This window comes from Lepidochelys olivacea, assembly GCF_965140295.1.
Source record: "Lepidochelys olivacea isolate rLepOli2 genome assembly, chromosome: 1".
NCBI classification, from domain to species: Eukaryota; Metazoa; Chordata; order Testudines; family Cheloniidae; genus Lepidochelys; species Lepidochelys olivacea.
Genome location: NC_140411.1, coordinates 205916749 through 205934114, shown reverse-complemented (window position 1 = coordinate 205934114; position 17366 = coordinate 205916749). Strand labels below are relative to the sequence as shown.

The 17366-nt window shown below is 48.2% G+C and overlaps 1 long non-coding RNA gene across 1 annotated transcript; it reads right to left on the bottom strand.

Moving 5' to 3' along the window:
* Positions 1 to 1329: 1329 nt before the first annotated feature.
* On the bottom strand, positions 1330 to 12313 carry LOC311518212. The gene is made up of 2 exons (XR_014710923.1): positions 5605 to 12313; positions 1330 to 4198 (listed from the first exon to the last, which is right to left on the bottom strand). It is a non-coding gene; the product is annotated as an uncharacterized lncRNA (long non-coding RNA).
* Positions 12314 to 17366: the final 5053 nt, after the last annotated feature.

The window sequence follows — 17366 nt, the reverse complement described above, 5'->3', positions numbered from 1 at the left end:
AGACTATTCTATACACCAGTGCTGTCTTTCTCCTTTCCCTGGGGATGCTCAGCCCCAGGCCCTACCCTCACTCCACCCCCACCTTGCCTCTTCCTGCCAAGTTCCTCCCCTGAGTGTGCCCTGCCCCTGCTCCTCCCCCCAGTGACTCCTGCATGCTGCGGAACAGCTGATTGTGGTAGGCGGGAGGCAGTGGGAGGGAGGGGGAGAAGCTGAGCTGTGGGGCTGCTGCCAGGTAGGAAGTGCAGGGGATGGGTTGGGGGGAGATGGCTGCCGGTGTGTGCTAAGCACCCACTAATTTTTTTCTATGGGTGCTCCAGCCCTGGAGCGCCCAAGGAGTAAGCAACTAGGATTCTCTATCCACTGCCCTCACTCTGTAAACCCTCACTCCTCTTTCCCTGCCCCCAGAATGAGTGATACTACAAGTTTCCTGTAGCTCTAGAGAATGCTGCCTCTTTCTCCTCTGCCTGTGCCGACCTCTGCCAAGGATGTAGAGGTTCTGCTTCTACCTCACCGCAAACCCACAGGGCAAATGCTAGTTACAGTAGACAGGATTTGTAGTATTGTCTTTGTGTTTTACCTTGCCCTGCCATGGTACTTTCACACTTCCAGGAATACCTAGTGGTTGGGGATCCACTGGCTACATGACTCTCATCAGAGAGGTGGGGAGCTGGGTGGGCAACAAAGTGGCAGATGAAATTCAGTGCTGATAAATGCAAAGTAATGCACACTGGAAAACGTAATCTCTACTACACATATAAAATAGTGGGGTCTAAATTAGCTGTGACCACTCGGAGATCTTGGAGTCATTGTAGATAGCTCTCTGAAAACAGCTGCTCAATAGGCGTGGCAGTTCAAAAAGCGAACCGTGTTAGCAATGGGCTAGATAATGACAGAAAATATCAGAATGCCACTGTATAAATCCATGGTATGCCCATACCTTGAATGCTACATGCAGTTCTGGTTGCCCAATGTCAAAAATATGTATATTCAAATTGGAAAAGGCACAGAGAAGGGCAACAAAAATTAAGGGTCTGGAACTGCTTCCATATGAGGAGAGATTTAAAAAAAAGGGACTCTTCAGGTTGGAAAAGAGAATACTGGGGGGATATGATTGAGGGCTATAAAATTATGACTGGTGTGGAGCAAGAGAATAAGGAAGCGTTTGAAGGGGTAAATAGCAACACCACAACCATGGGGTCACCCAGTGAAATTAATAGGCAGCAGGTTTAAAACAAATAAAAGGAGATACTTTGTTAGGGGGCTTATTCCTTCACCCGCTCACTTCCCTGGTCCTTCTCGCATGAACAGAGAGCAACAATACCCGAAGTCTAAAGGTGCAAACAATTTGATGTTTATTGGGGTGAACTTCCAGCAAGCATGATTCCAGTTTCCTTCCTTAGTATCCTCCTTCCCAGCTCTGACACCACAGAGCCTTACACCTGTGTCCCTGTTCCCATTCCTACCCTTAGCCAAACATGATTCCAACTTCCTTACTCCCATTCCCTGTTCCCATTTCCCCCTTTAGCAAAACATGATTCCAACTTCCTTACTCCCATTCCCTGTTCCCATTTCCCCCTTTAGCAAAACATGATTCCAACTTCCTTACTCCCATTCCCTGCTCCCATTTCCCCCTTTAGCAAAACATGATTCCAATTTTCTTACCCCCATTCCCTGTTCCCATCTCACACACCCACATGCCCACCCCCAGTCACTTCCTCATTGACTACAGATTATATAGTAAAACTTGAGTTCTGATTAGCTATACCTTAACCAATCATTTTCCTGAAATTTAACTAACCAATCCTAACATATTGTAACATGATTATGTAACCAATTATATCCCATCACCTCAATTAATTTACACCCAGCAAAATTAATTATACAGCAGACAGGAACAATCACAGAACCAGACAGAGATTATACAGACAAACAACAGCGAAGTGGTAACTATAATGACAAAACAATACAGAAGTGAGGATTTCACATCCCAGCTATTGATAAGTGAGTTCTTGCCAGACAGGATGCTATCAAACTAAGTTTCCTTTTACATTTTCTAGGCACTTCCCTTTCTCTGGAGGTGATAGGAACTATCAGGACAGGATTGTATTCCTAACAGCCGAATAGCACCTTATTTCAGTGTGACTAGTTTGGAATGTGAGGATGCGACTGTTTGCTTCCCAGCTTATGGCTGCCTCTGCTGCTTAGCCAAAGGCCTGAGCCTAAGAACAGGGCCTCAGACTGTCACAGTAAGAGAAGGCCCTTACACCAGCAGACAGTGATTTTGATTCTTTCTTTTATACCTCTATCACTAGCCAAGTGATAAGAATACACCTCAATTCTTAGAGTATAGGCCTTTACAGACAGGCCTGAATATCTATATCCTAACACTCCACCCCTTTTTTTTTCTTTTGGGATCCTCCTGCCCAGGTATCCCTGGAAAAGCATAGGACATATGGCGACACATTTCCTGATAGGGCCAGGCATCAAGGTGGAAGGTGTCGATATTCCATTTGTCCCACTGCCCCTTGTGTAGTATTGTGCCCTGCACCTTCTCTCATACGGGCATACCACACCTATTCCAATTAGTGTTCCAGACTTCCCATTAGAGTGGGCCTGAGAAGGTTGGGTCCGGGTTGTCTAGTACACTGCAGGGTTTGGAGGGCTTATTACATTCCTAATAGGTTATCTCCCTATGCAACGTAACACAAGTACAGTTAACAATACAAAATCCACAGCAACACCGAGTCCTGACCACTGCAGTATGGTCCAACATCCGAGACACCCCGAAAATACTGCCTCTCCTCCTTCGATGGGGTCACGATCTTGTGTCCAGTTGCTGGCAGTTGCAACAAGCTGCTCCTTCAAGTTTTGTATGCTTTTGTCCATATCACAAGTCCATTGAATGTTCACAGAGAAATGGGATATTGTCCAAACCAGCTTGACCACTTGGTATGGAATCAGGCAGTAAGCCCTGGCTTATTCACAGCAATAAGTTTCACAGATCCATTTGTGCACCGAAGTCCATATAGCAGCATGTAGATGGGTGTAGTTTGGTTATGAGCTGGTGTAATTGTGCCCCCAGTAATATGTACATTCCCAGCAAAACACCTTATACACAGTACACCCAATTGTCCACCCCTGCATAGGCCATTGATCCTGCTCCTCCATAGTCATAGGAGAGGGGCACATCCAAACATCTTCTATTGATTTACACTATTTTACACACCCCTCTATTGATTCCCAGTGAGCTCCTCCCCTTTTCATTATTTCCATAGGGCTTGTGGGGGCCACCTTAGTTGCCATTCCATTTCCAGGTACCATGGTAGCTATTACACAGATGCTGGCCTCCTAGTTGAGCATTTTGCATTCCCATACACATCTTCCCCCCCGCCCCAAGGTCAGCCTTTTGAAGCCATCCCCTCCCATGTCATGAGATTTTCTGTTCATTAAAACACAACAATGCTAGCAACAAGACAAACACCACAGACAAACACCACAAAACATAGATCCATAGTATTCTGAGTTATTCTTCCGCTGGCGCCAGCTTGCTTGTAGAGTGTCTGAAAAATAAAAGAAACAATTTCCACCCCCCTGGTGGGGACAGATTATTGCTTAATAATAATACCACTTTCTTTTACAAATGTCCTTGCTACTTGCAGGAAAAACAGAAGAATTACCTCCAGGCTGTCCTTATTTTGTTCTGTAGTGAGGCTAGTGAATTACCTCACTCACTGATCATTTATGAAATTCATGAGATGGTGTTACTCAGTTTTCCCTCTTGTACAACAGACCAAGTTTGCAATAGTTTCTGTGCTGTACCAAGCTTTAAGTTTATTCTCAGGTAATAGCTGAGACACAGCTTCAGATTTTAGGACTGTACACATACAAACACACACCCCTTAAGGTTAACCTGTCCCCCTTATTTTCAGGCTTGACTTGTTTTTTTTCACCTCCCTTTCCTGGAGGGCCATAATCTGAGTCTTCTAGTAGATTGTTTGCTGGCCAGATGTATTCGTTATTTGCAGCTCCTTTGTGCCCATCAGCTAGGTAATTTGCATTTACACACAGAGGCTTACTAGCTTGCTTTTGGATCCAAAGCTGTTAGCAGTTTAGAGAGTGTCTTAAAAGGGAAACATTCCACTTCCACTAGAGTTCTGATTACTTTCCACTTTCATCTTCTGCTCCAAAACACACAGATCTGAAAAAGAAAGCACAACCTATTGTGGCTCCTTTTGGAGCCCTATTAGGATTTTAATTAAGTACCATTTTTATTTGCATTTCTTTTACCCTTCTCCAATATACACCACACACGTCCTGGGAAAATGCAAATTCCTTCCATATAGTTTAACCTCCATAACATCATATTAGCCAAATTAATTTTACACAAGGTATAACTGCCTCCCCCATGCCTACAGAGTTTTCATGCAGAACCCACCAAAGCAACAATCTGATCCCCCAGAGCCATCCCAAGGCTCAGTGTTCCCATCATTCCTCCCCTTTTCCTTTTCTTTTACCTGTGCACACACACACACAAAATTCTGTTTTGCCTAACATCCCTTGCACTGTGATTACTCTTTTTTACACAACTGTACCCTGATTACACTTCCATCTTGTACAACTAGACACAACTAGGGGCAGCCAAGTTAAGTTCCAAAAGAAACCTCTTCCATCCTTTAGTGATTTTGATTACATTACCCAATAGTCAAATAATTTTGCTCAGATTCTCTCTCTGCCTGCTGCCTGCAGCAGTCCCTTATAGACCATTTCTGTGGGAAAAGGGCCCATTTTCCCTCAGAATAGCTATAAAGGCTTCTGGGGACAGCAGCGTAGTGGTGATAGCCACTCTACCTGACCCCCTTAGAAAATTTAATGACCAAGCTTCCATCCAATGCGACTGCACAGAGTTGCACATACAGTTACATTTATATAACTGGGTTTTATCATTAAACAAAAACTTCCTTCTTGACATCTCACATAAGTATCCAAAGTACCCTCCATTAAAACTTCAGAAAAACAAAAGAGTGTGGAAAGGCAGGTTGCACTTTGAAACTTTTATTTTTTTTTTCCCTCTACTCCCCCAGGACCAAGTCTCAGATCCAGTCTCTAAAGGTGGTCTGTTAACTCTGCTTTTGACCTTAAACCCTTTTGTGCCAAATCATCTTTCACTACCCCTAACTAATTTACAACCCTTCAGCAGCCCTTGCTGAAGCAGCACCAAACTTGAAAGATTACTGGCAGCTTCCCATAATGCTGCCCTTACTTCAAACCTCTCACAAGCAGACTGAAGTGCCTCCTTTCCCTGGAAGGCATTCAGTCCCCATGGGCAGGGACCTTCTTCCACTACCCATGTACCAAGGAGGGTAGGCTCCTCAGCCACCCCCCATCCCTTTGGGTCCCCTAACACTTCCTCCATTTCCTTTTTAATCTCATCCCAGGTTGACCCCTGTACCTGGTATGGGCCCTGGTTCTCCCTTATCCATTTATCCAAAAAATCCTTTATCCTGGCTTGCCAGAACCCGCAACTACCATCACGAGAGTTCACGATACCCCCTCCAAGCAGCTGCACAGACTGTTGGGGAGGGGGACTTACAGGCTGCCACTCACCTATCCAATGCGATGCATCCGAGTCACTGGCACCAAGATGTTCCTTCACCCACTTACTTCCCTGGTCCTTCTCGCATGAACAGAGAGCAACGATACCCGAAGTCCAAAGGTGCAAACAATTTGATGTTTATTGGGGTGAACTTCCAGCAAGCATGATTCCAGTTTCCTTCCTTAGTATCCTCCTTCCCAGCTCTGACACCACAGAGCCTTACACCTGTGTCCCTGTTCCCATTCCTACCCTTAGCCAAACATGATTCCAACTTCCTTACTCCCATTCCCTGTTCCCATTTCCCCCTTTAGCAAAACATGATTCCAACTTCCTTACTCCCATTCCCTGTTCCCATTTCCCCCTTTAGCAAAACATGATTCCAATTTTCTTACCCCTGTTCCCATCTCACATGCCCACCCCCAGTCACTTCCTCATTGACTACAGATTATATAGTAAAACTTGAGTTCTGATTAGCTATACCTTAACCAATCATTTTCCTGAAATTTAACTAACCAATCCTAACATATTGTAACATGATTATGTAACCAATTATATCCCATCACCTCAATTAGTTTACACCCAGCAAAATTAATTATACAGCAGACAGGAACAATCACAGAACCAGACAGAGATTATACAGACAAACAACAGCAAAGTGGGAACTATAATGACAAAACAATACAGAAGTGAGGATTTCACATCCCAGCTATTGATAAGTGAGTTCTTGCCAGACAGGATGCTATCAAACTAAGTTTCCTTTTACATTTTCTAGGCACTTCCCTTTCTCTGGAGGTGATAGGAACTATCAGGACAGGATTGTATTCCTAACAGCCGAATAGCACCTTATTTCAGTGTGACTAGTGTTGCCGGCACCCAGTGCCGAGAGGCTGAACAACAGCTTGAGTTGGTTCGTTACCCGGTGTGCTACACCCAATAATCACAACGGGGTGGAGAAGCAGAAAAGTTTATTTGAAGCTTCAAAAAGGTACAGGGAGAATAAAATCTCAAATCCTGCACAACAGAGCAGGAAGTTACACAGGCTTTTATACATCCTTTTTCCCAGCATACTTATCCAATAGCAAGCTGCTCCAAGTATCCATATAGCCAGCCAATCCAGTTCCCAGCTAGTTCCCTGATTCTCTGTATCATTTGTTAAACTATACATAAAGCTGCTTTATTCAGCATTGTTCTTCCATATCTCCCCTGTTTGGCCTTGCTTAGTTTCAGGCAGTCTGACTCTGCAACATAGTGTTGCAGATTCTCAGCATAACTGCTGTGTGTGCCTCCAGGCGGGGGGGCCAAGGACACTTGGGCCTAGCACACAGAGCTGCTGCGAGTGCCTCCAGGCAGGAGGGGGTGGGGCAAGGACACAGGGGCCTAGTGCGAGGGGGCTTCATCGACACTCGTGGTCTTCCATCCCCTCGAGTTACCTAGTGGCCATGCCCCAGTGTTCCCAACAACTCCCCCCTTTGAGAACACTCAACAGCCTTGGCTCTGAGTTTTCTCACTTGGGCTACTTATTTTTTTACAATATGACTTTGCATAAGCACTTTGTGATAGCCCTGAAGAGAATGACTTATTAACTTTTGCAAAAGGGCCCTGACACATGGTACCGCACAGCATAATACCAGTAATACAAGCAGTACAGGAAAGAGAAATTTCAATAGCAGGCTAAATAAACCACCAAGCCAAGACGACAAACCCCAGCCCGCTATTTGTGTCTTTTAAACAGTAGCTTTAGCCCGAGATTGTCACTAGATGAGGAGTCAGCAGGTTGGACGGTCCACTGTTCTGCTGACGAGGGGGCAGGTACTGCCTTCTGACGAGAGTGATGGATCCAGTTCTTGTGTCCCTCGATCTTTGCCGCTGTATGGGAGATCAGCAGGACGGTATAGGGTCCTTTCCACTTTTCCTGGAGAGGCTCGTCTTTCCAGGTGCGAACAAGCACAGAGTCACCGGGCTGTAAGGAGTGAACAGGAGAGTCCAAGGGGAGAGGCTGGGAATCCTTGGTATACCTGTGAAGAGACAAGAGAACAGCAGACAGGGAACACATATACTGTGACAAAAAAACATTACCCAACTCCCATTCCCCTGACAGAACCGGGGTGCCATTCATGGGCCATGCCCTTCCAAACATAATTTCAAAGGGACTGAGCCCTAATCTACCCTTTGGGAGAACGCGAATACGGAGTAGGACGAGGGGCAAAGCATCAGGCCATCGCAGTGAGGCTTCTTGGCACACTTTTGAGAGATGCCGTTTAAGGGTCTGATTGGTACGCTCCACTACCCCACTGGCTTGCGGTCTCCAGGGCGTATGGAGTTTCCAGGGGATCTGTAAGGCATGTGAGATGCTTTGAATGATTTTTGACGTGAAGTGTGTCCCATTGTCAGATTCCATCCACAGGGGGAGTCCAAAGCGAGGAATGATCTCCTTAACAAACTTGAGGGCCACTGTCCTGGCAGTGCAGTTACGGCATGGGAAGGCTTCTGGCCATCCGCTGAACCGATCCACTATAACAAGGAGATATTTGAACCCTTGGGTCCGGGGAAACTCAGTAAAGTCTATTTGCCACACTTGTCCGGGGCCCGGAGTGGGTTCTAGGGCAGCTGGTGGCACAGGATGTCCCGGTCGGGGGTTATTCTTTTGGCAGACTAAGCAGTCCGCTTGTACCTGGGCAGCCAGGGGTCGGAGTCCGGAAGTGATAAAGTATTTTCCCATTAGCTGGATACGTGCTTCCCTGCCAGCATGAGTGGTTTGATGTAGTTTCTGCAGCACTGGCCGGATTAGGCCCTTTGGTAAGAGGACCTTCCCTTCCAGGGAATGGAGCCATCCCTCCTTTTCCCGGAGACAGAGTTTGTCAGTTAGCTGTCTCTCCTCCCCAGAGTACTGAGGGGTTGGAAGCTCCCCTACTGATGGGATAAGGGCATGCATATGGGCGTTCTCAGTCTGAGGGGATGGCAGGGTGGCAGCATGCTTAGCCTCTCTATCTGCCCGGGCGTTACCTCTGGCCACATCTTGATCCTCCCTTTGATGGGCTTTACAGTGTACCACCGCCACTTCCGAGGGGAGTTGTACGGCTTCTAGGAGCCGGAGGATTTGGGGCCCGTACTTGACTGGGGAGCCTTGGGCTGTCAGCATTCCCCTTTGCTTCCATAGGCCAGCATGAGTATGCAGCACACCAAAAGCATACTTTGAATCAGTAAAAATGTTGACCCGCTTTCCTTTTGACAGTTCAAGTGCACGGGTCAGGGCTATTAGTTCGGCAAGCTGGGCAGAGGTCCCAGCAGGCAAACCTTCGGCTTCCACAGTGTCATGGAGGGTCACAACAGCATAACCCGCCCTCCTTTGCCCATCTATTACAGTACTGCTACCATCAGTGTACCACTCATAATCTGCATTTGGGAGGGGTACATCCTTTAAATCCGGACGGCTGGAGTACTGGACATCTATGATCTCTAAACAGTCATGTTTCTGTTCCTCTGTTTCTGGCAAGAGAGTGGCTGGGTTAAGGGAGGGGCAAGGCTGTAGGGTGACTTCAGAGTTCTCTAACAGCTTAGCCTGGTACCCAGCAATCCGAGCCTGGGTGAGCCAAAGCCCTCCCTTTGCATCCAATAAGGCTCGGACCATATGGGGAGTATAGATTTGCATAACCCCTCCCAATGTTAGCTTCTCGGCTTCCTCAAGCAATAGGGCAGTAGCTGCGACCGCCCGTAAACATGCCGGCCAACCCTTTGCAACCTGATCCAATTGCTTAGAAAAATAAGCCACAGGACGCTTCCATGCTCCTAACAGCTGTGTAAGCACTCCTAGGGCCACCCACCTTCGTTCATGTACATACAACTGAAACGGCTTAGAGAGATCTGAGATCTGGCAGGCCCAGAGCCGGGGCTTCCATCAATTTTCTTTTCAGGATTTTAAATGCCCTGTCAGCCTCTGGGGTCCAATAGAAGGGGTCATGATCTGCTCCTTTTACACAGTCGTACAGGGGTGTAGCCCACAGTCCAAACTCTGGGATCCATATCCTGCAAAAGCCTGCCATACCCAGAAATGCCCTGAGCCGCTTACGGTTACTTGGGGTAGGAACTTGACAGATAGCTTCCTTTCTTTTGCTTGAAAGCTGACGCTCCCCTTGCCGTATGTGAAACCCGAGGTACCGTACCTCTGGGAGGGCAATTTGAGCCTTACTCCGTGCTACACGATATCCCCGGAGTCCAATAAAATTCAGGAGGCTCACGGTGGCTTTAAGACAGGGTTTTTGGCCCACAGTGGCAATTAACAAATCATCTACATACTGCAGAAGGAGAGCCTCCTCATTATCCCACTCCTGTAGGTCCCTGGCCAGAGCCTGGCCAAAAAGGGTGGGAGAGTTTTTAAATCCCTGGGCCAACACTGTCCAGCAAAGTTGCTTTTTAACCCTTTTTTGGTCCTCCCACTCGAAGGAGAAGATCTCCTGTGATGGGGTGGCAACTGGGATGGTAAAGAAAGCATCTTTTAGATCAAGGACTGAAAAATGGGTATACTGTCCCCCTATAGAAGCCAATAAGGTGTACGGGTTAGGGACAAGAGGGTGCAGAGTCTTAACCCGTTCACTGACTGCCCTTAGGTCCTGTACCAGCCGATACGTGCCATCAGGCTTCTGTACGGGTAGAATGGGAGTGTTCCAGGCTGACTGACATTCCCGGAGAATACCATACATTAGGAATCGATCTATAGTTTCCTGTAAACCTTCTCTGGCTTCCCTCTTGATTGGATACTGTTTTACTTGCACTGGGCCTTTCCCTGGTATGAGCTGAATAGTAATAGGGGTCTGGTGGGTGGCCTTTCCTGGAATCCCTGATGCCCACACGAGGGGGTACACCTGGTCTTCCCACGGGCTCCATTCTGGGGCTTGCATGGCTGAGGGCTCAACTGCAAGGGTCATGATCCAGGCATTCTCAGGGGGTAAGGTAAGGGTTATTTCGTCCTCAGTAAAATGCAGGGTGGCACCGAGGCGACAAAGTAGATCCCGTCCCAGCAGAGGGGTTGGACACTCAGGGAGGTATACCAGCTTGTGGGATATAGTCCTGTCTCCCAAAGCACATTCCGCTGGGGCATACACTGGGCACTTGGTGTCCCTGCCTGTGGCTCCCACCACAGTAAGGGAATCTGCTACTGGCAACTGAAGAGGCTGATTTACGACTGTTCGGGCCGCTCCAGAGTCCACTAAAAAATCTATTTCTGAGCTTCCCACCCGCATCTTTACTCAGGGTTCCGGGGGTAGGGTGGTCCATCTCCCCTGACACCCCTATTCCTGCTCCACCATCGCCATCATAGGGGCACCCCCCTTTTCTTTCCTCTTTGGGCACTCATTTTTCCAGTGTCCCTCCTGTCGACACAGGGCACACTGGTTGCGACCCAGTCGTCTCTCCTGCAGGCCCGGACGGTCGCGTCCACGGCCCCTTCCTCCCCGGCCACTTCTCTTAGTGCCGGCCTGTACCGCTGTTACCATCAATCTCACTTGCTTTCTCTCCTTCTCTGTCTCTCTCAGACTATAAGCTCGGTTTGCAGTCTCTAAAATTTGTGCCATGGTCATACCCATTAAATCCTCCTTTTTCTGTAACTTTCTCTTAATATCAGGGGCTGCTCTGCTCGTAAAAATTCCCTTAATAATTGACTCAGTTGCCTGATCATCGGGGTCTGCATTAGTGTTCTGTCGAATGGTGTCCCGAATACGCTGTAGAAAGGCCCCTGGGCTTTCTTTTAAATCCTGCATTACTTCATATGGCTTTGCCCAATTATTATGTCGGACAGCCGAGTGACGGAGTCCATGCAAAAGCAACTCCTTATAGGAGGTAAGGCGGGTCATATCCCCATGATCATTTGGATCCCACCTGGGGTCTGCTCGGGGGACTTGTGCATCCGGGTCAGGGACATTAATACGATCCCGGTCGTACCGTCTCTGTGCCGCCTCTCTTGCCTTGGACACAACCTGTTGTCTTTCAACCTCAGACAATAGGGTTCGCAGGAGGACGTTACAATCATCCCAGTCCGGCTTGTGACTACTGAGGCACCCCTCAAAGACTGATATAAACCTGCTTGGGTTGGTGGAAAACTCTCCTGCCTGTGCTTTGAAAGCAGCCAAATCCACAGGATTAAAGGGCACATGAGTATAAACCTGCATAGTTGTGGCAGGACGCCTGTCCGATCCAGACCGGGCGACTTTAGTTTCAGTGATTAAGGGGTATAGGCCAACCATTGGGGACTTACAAGGTGTGGGTGTAGGGGCCGAAGGGGACACCGGCTCTGCCATTACAGTGGGGGTGGGGGTCTGGGGACTAACATTAGCTGCTACCAAACCAGTTGGAGTCAGATTACAGCGCTGTAAAATATCTGATCGAGTACATAAAGTCAGAAACAAATGCGCATACATATGTTCATTCCATTTCCTTGTTCTCTGACAGAACAGGAGTAACTGAAGGATCGTGTTGTAATTAATTGACCCTCCTGGTGGCCACCACTCCTGGTCCTCGAGTTGATATTGAGGCCAGTCAACTGTACAGAATCATTTTAATTGGCTCTTAATCATCGGATCCGCACCAAATACCTTCCAGTTTGCTAGAATGCACTCTAGGGGCGTACACCGTGCCCTAACCTCTGAGCTCTGTCCCTGTCCCATACCTACAGGGTAACTCTGGGCGTCCCCAGGTTCCAACAGAGCATATAATCCGGATTTTAAAGGATCCTACCTGATCCAAGGAACCGGTTCTTCACCGTGGCCTGCAGCTTCTCCACTATATGAGTGCGTTGCACCGTTGTGCCCTCTGGGGTCGATCAAATCGCATCTCCTCCGAGGCCCCCGATGAACTCACCGGTGCGCGCTGGGCGTCGGTTCTCGCCGCAATCCTCGACCTCCAGGAGGGGTCCGGGCAAGGCTAAATTGCAGCCTCGAGCCCACCCAGGGACGCCAAAAGCTGTTGCCGGCACCCAGTGCCGAGAGGCTGAACAACAGCTTGAGTTGGTTCGTTACCCGGTGTGCTGCACCCAATAATCACAACGGGGTGGAGAAGCAGAAAAGTTTATTTGAAGCTTCAAAAAGGTACAGGGAGAATAAAATCTCAAATCCTGCACAACAGAGCAGGAAGTTACACAGGCTTTTATACATCCTTTTTCCCAGCATACTTATCCAATAGCAAGCTGCTCCAAGTATCCATATAGCCAGCCAATCCAGTTCCCAGCTAGTTCCCTGATTCTCTGTATCATTTGTTAAACTATACATAAAGCTGCTTTATTCAGCATTGTTCTTCCATATCTCCCCTGTTTGGCCTTGCTTAGTTTCAGGCAGTCTGACTCTGCAACATACTGTTGCAGATTCTCAGCATAACTGCTGTGTGTGCCTCCAGGCGGGGGGGCCAAGGACACTTGGGCCTAGCACACAGAGCTGCTGCGAGTGCCTCCAGGCAGGAGGGGGTGGGGCAAGGACACAGGGGCCTAGTGCGAGGGGGCTTCATCGACACTCGTGGTCTTCCATCCCCTCGAGTTACCTAGTGGCCATGCCCCAGTGTTCCCAACACTAGTTTGGAATGTGAGGATGTGACTGTTTGCTTCCCAGCTTATGGCTGCCTCTGCTGCTTAGCCAAAGGCCTGAGCCTAAGAACAGGGCCTCAGACTGTCACAGTAAGAGAAGGCCCTTACACCAGCAGACAGTGATTTTGATTCTTTTATACCTCTATCACTAGCCAAGTGATAAGAATACACCTCAATTCTTAGAGTATAGGCCTTTACAGACAGGCCTGAATATCTATATCCTAACATACTTCTTCACACAATGCAGTCAACCCGTGGAACTCATTGCCAGGGGATCTTTGGAGGCCAGAAGTATAACTGGGCTCAAAAGAATGAGATGTTCCTGGAGGATAGGTCCATCAATGGCTGTTAGCCAACATAGATGAGTTGTGCCCCCTAATAATGGAGGGGGCGCAATCTAAAGGAGAGGACACATGGCTGCCTCATGTGTCTCTTCTGCCCACCAACCCCCTCCCTGCCCTGTGCCAAGCCCCGAGCCACCGTGCTCTCCCCATCCCACCAGAGTCCGCTGCTGGTAGGGGATCTGTTCTGCTGCTTCCGCGCCTCCCTCTCACCTGGCATGTTCAGCTGCTCTCCCTGGTAGCTGGGCCTGGGTGGGGCACGGGAGGGAAACGCTTCTCACGCCAGCCAAAGCTGGCCACTCTGGGTCGCTGACTCTGTGCAGTGCAGCAGCTGCCTGAGGGAGAGCCTGGCTGGGGGAGGCAGAGGTGGCAGCCCAGGCCCGGCTGCCAGTGTTGGGGTGGGGGTGGAGGGCTGAGCGAGCCAGAAATGTGCCGGGGTGGGGGAAGGAGGTGACTTTGGCTCACGTGGCTCCTGTCCCTGTCAGCTGGGCCCAGGCAGGGGCACCCCACCACTGGCGCCTGCCCAGCCAGGCTCTCTCTTAGGCAGCTGCTGTGCTGCACAGAGCAGTGACCCGGAGTGGCCAGCAAAAGAAGCAGTTGGTTCCACCCCCTTCAGCTCCCCGGGCAGGCTCGGCTACCAGGAACGGGAGCTGAACGTGCCAGGGGGCAGGCACAGCAGGAGAAGGACAGAGCCCCTTTCCCTCCCTCCCCCGGCAGGCCAAGCAGAAATCTGGGAGGGCACTTGACTCCATATGCCCCCACTACACGGGGGAGGGATAGCTCAGTGGTGTGAGCATTGGCCTGCTAAACCCAGGGTTGTGAGTTCAGTCCTTGAGGGGGCCATTTAGGGATCTGGGGCAAAAACTGGGGATTGGTCCTGCTTTGAGCAGGGGATTGGACTAGATGACCTCCTGAGGTCCCTTCCAACCCTGATATTCTATGCTTCTATGATAGCCAAGATGGTCAGAAGTGCAACCCATGCTCTGGGTGTCTTAAGCCCCTAGCTGGGAGTGGAGGGCAGGATGGATCCCTTGATACTTGCCCTGTTCTATTCATTCCCTCTGAAGCATCTGGCATTGGCCACTGTTGGAAGACCAGGTACTGGGCTAGAGGGACCATTGGTCTGGCCCAGTATGGCCGTTCTTATTAACAGAGCTTTAGAAAGAATAAAATCAACACGACTAAGGCTTAAGAAAGCTAGAAATCCAAAAGTGTCCTAATCACCCTTAAATAAGGAGCTTTAAAATGTTTAGAGTCAAGATAGGACAAGGTCACACAGAGTGCAACTGGGGATATGAAATTCCCAAAAGCTGGAGGGGTTAACACTCATGTTTTGGTTTGGGACCACTTTGTCTTTAAAAGTGACCTGTAAAGGATTTTTTTAAAAAACTTGGATTTGAGCCCTCTCATTTTTTACACTGACACATCTGTCAGGGATAGTCTAGATCAGTGGTTCTCAACCAGAGGTCCAGGGACCCCTGGAAGGGCTGCAAGCAGGTTTCAGGGGTCTGCCAAAATCAAGCTGAGAGCAGGGCTGGTGTTAGATACACTGGATCCCAGAGCAGAAAGCTGAAGCCTGAGTCCTGTCACCTGGGGCTCATGCCAAAGCCCAAGTAACTTAGCTTCATGGGGCCCCCTGTGGCATGGGGCCCCAGGCAATGGCCCTGCTTGCTACCCCCTAATGCCAGCCCTGGCTTTTTATCTACTGGATATGCAGAAAAGCAGTTGTGGCTCAGGTGGGTGGTGGAGTTTCTATAGCATGTTTGGGGCAGGGGGGTTGCTCAGGGGGAAAAGGTTGAGAACCCCTGGTCTAGATAATACTTAGTCCTCTCTCAGTGCAGGGAACTAGACTAGATGACCTATCAAGGTCCCTTCCAGTCCTACATTTCTATGATTCTATAGCAAAGTTCTGATAGATTGAAGGATTCCTCTCTAGTCCCACCACTTGGATTTTGTTTTTTTGGTTTTTTTTGTTTAGGGTTTTTTAGTTTGGAAATATCCAGAATATCAAGTCAGATCTTCCTGGAAGACTCTTTGATGGTATCATTAGATGTGTGGTGAGTTCTCGCACCTTAATTGAAGGGGCTCATGTTTTGACTCTTTAACAAGACTTCCTTTTGCCCAAGCTTTACCTCCAATGCCTAGTGATGTAGCTAGCAAAAAACAAATGCTAGAACTTTCAAATGTGAGTGCCTCCAGTTAGACACCTGAATCCATGTTGAGGTGCTGAAATGAGTTGCCTGGCTATATATCTATATACTTTTTTTTCCCCCAGAACCTCTGAGCATTCTTCAAGCTACCAGTGAAGTCCAGAAAAGCTTTGCAGCAAAAGATATTTGGGAAAGTGATCAGGTTTGTGCTTTTTTTGGTCTGTTGTATGCTGGTGAAAAGGACTAGACTGACAACTCAAGGCTGACCAAAAGTGAATCTGGCTAAGGCTTGATGCTGCAATTTTATGCATGGTGGCACACAGCAAAGTTGTTGCACTCACTGCACATGGAAGCAGCACCTAACAAAGTAAGGTTGCAAGCAGGGTTAAATGCTGTAGTAATATGCTTCCAACTTCTCCTGAAAGGAGACTAAACTCCCCCATAGGCATTCCATTCAATCCTTGGCCTCCTGGAGATAAACAACCAACAGGGGCTAACTGATGCTAAATGCAAAGGTGGATTTGGTGACATGGGCACCTCTTCTCTGAGAACTGGACTGAAATACCAACCCATTTCACACAGGATGCCCAGCAGCCATCAGATGGCAACAGCTTTTGGTCCCTGCCCATCTGAGTTGGACTGGAACAGGCAACTTGTTGGCAACCCATGAAAGCCATACAGTCCTCCCCAATGTCTTTCAAAATGTAGCTGGTTCATGTTTAAGGAGTTTGGAACACTAGCCTGACCTTTCATTCCCTCGACACGTCGTCCTGAGACAATTTGGTGGGGGAGAACTTTTTTGTTGCCCTTGGATATTTCATAATTGTAAATATTTTATAACAAGTTAAATGTTAATTGTGTGCTGTCGTGGGAGAAGATCCATTGTCATAGTCAATTAACATTTAATTTATTAGCCATCAAATATTTAAATAGTTGTTATCCAATGAACCTTTTCACTCTCCATTTGTCAGAATGGATCCTTCCAACTCAGCCATCCAGAGAATTTTTCATGGGGACACTAGGGAAGAATAGCTTAGAAAAGACTATTTTGTCCCCGTTTTCTTTTCTAGGTTTGCCAATACAGTATAAAAACTCTGAACAGTAGCAGAATGAATAGGCAAAGTGATGACCGTACCTGCAGTCTTCTGGTATCTCATTCTGACTCAAGTAGTGCCATCTTGGAGGATTTGCCTATAGCTCTCAATGACATAAGTGCCCCCTTATGTCACTTCACTGCATTTGGGCTGCAACTCATTCAATCTCTTGTCCTTCAAGTCCCTACGTCTCAGTCCCTGCGTACGTTTCTGATCTGGTGTCCTTTCGCATTTCCCACCCCCGTGACTTTCCCTCAGTGCTCACCCACCTCTTTCAACTTCTTCCTTCAGACATCTCTCTGCCTTCTAGGCTATCCTCCTCTTGCCTGTTTGCCTCACTTCATTCGGTTCAGACTCCCAGCAGCAACTGCCCCTCGACCCCACTCCTCCCCCCGCAAAAAAAATTAAGACCTCAAGATGAATGTCTGGAAGAAAACCATCATTGCTGGCAAAGTTTTCTGATGGCCACAAACTGGTGGCATGGCAAATAATAACTGGGACAGGTCAGTTACATAGCACAACTGGGATTGCTTGGTAAAAATGTTTGTGGGTTTTTTAAATACAGCTGAATGCAAGGTCAAACATCTAGCAATGAAGAACATAGGGCACTTTTACAGACTGGAG